At 31.5% G+C, this 1,403-nt stretch overlaps 1 protein-coding gene across 1 annotated transcript in view; it reads left to right on the forward strand.

Moving 5' to 3' along the window:
• Positions 1 to 1,403, forward strand: part of LOC107695979 (acyl-CoA:lysophosphatidylglycerol acyltransferase 1-like) — a 51,813-nt gene that overhangs the window by 10,215 nt on the left and 40,195 nt on the right. The window lies entirely within an intron of this gene.

A 1,403-nucleotide genomic window follows, 5' to 3' on the forward strand; every position in this document is an offset into this window, starting at 1 on the left:
ATAAGTGCAGCGCTGCTTTGTTTACAGCGGAAACCAAGGAAACGCTTTAAGCGCCACCTGCTGGCAGAGAGTGAATCTGCGTCTCATTCAGCTTGTTTCATGCAGATATTAACTGAAGTCAAACCATTCTGTTTTTGCTTCAAATTTCGAAATTATACAATGTAATTTAAATTAAAAACTGCTCGTGTTGCATGTATGCAGCATCTTTGTTTGGATCATGATTAAAATGCAGTGGTTGCCTCTAATTTTAAATGGAAAGAGCACAAGACAAAGCCTTAGTTTGTTTATATGAAGAGGTTTATTTTATTTGTGTTGCTTATTTATTTTATTTGGGGCTTGTTTTAAAATTAAAATGTATTTTTGTTATTTACATTTACATTGTATCTAAATGTTGTTATTTAGCAAACGCTTTTATCCAAGGCAACTAACAAATGAGGACAATAGAAGCAATCAAAACCAACAAAAGAGCAATAATATACAAGTGCTATATTAGTATATTATTATAGTGTTATATTTCAATTTCACAAAGAAACATACAGTATTTTGTCCAAGCAATAATAAAAGGACACATTTAATTTATAATTTGTCTAGGGCTGGGCGATATAGCTAAAAAATGTATCAATGATATAATGTTTCATATCGTTCGGTATCGATAATTATTGACATTTCTTATAACCTTTTTTAAAACAAAGAGCAATAGAAAAAATGTTTAAATTTAACCACTATATTTTTAAATTAACCCAATTTATTGAGACAAACAACAAATATTTTTAAAACACACAATAAAAATTAAAGAAATATCTAATTTCTAATGTTTTATGTGCAAATTAATTAGGTCTTAAGGAAACTTTTGGCTTGTCTCCCGAGGCCACAGGAGGGCGCAATGAGCAAAATAATGCAGCACATTTAAATTGTCAACGCAAGGAAATAAATGTCTATAAAAAAACCCTGCATTACGTTTAAATTAACTCATATAAATCAAATATAATTTCATAAATTGCATAAACAATTATGAACAAAACAGCATCATGTATTTATGCATTGCTTAATACAAAGAGCTGAATCGCCCATCACGCATATTGCATTTAAAAACATATGAGACGCAGTGAAAAGGAATACACCTCCACAAATTTGCGACGTGTTTTCTAAAAGTTTAAACTGTTTTAACTTTGCATGGCTACATCTCTTGTGTGACTCGAGTGCAGCAGTCATATTTGTCCATCTAAAAATACGCTGAATATGCATCTGTGTGAATGGCTTGGTTTTGGTTTTCACCTAATCAAGATCTTCTCCGCATTGACCTTCTATATTTTTCTAATATTTTGAATGCATAACGCAGCAGCGGCGCGTCTTGTGGGCTAGACTAACAAAACATCAAAATACAACAACGTCACTTACATCAT

This window comes from Sinocyclocheilus anshuiensis, unplaced genomic scaffold (genome assembly GCF_001515605.1).
Source record: "Sinocyclocheilus anshuiensis isolate Anshui unplaced genomic scaffold, SAMN03320099.WGS_v1.1 scaffold742, whole genome shotgun sequence".
In the NCBI taxonomy this organism is placed as follows: Eukaryota; Metazoa; Chordata; class Actinopteri; order Cypriniformes; family Cyprinidae; genus Sinocyclocheilus; species Sinocyclocheilus anshuiensis.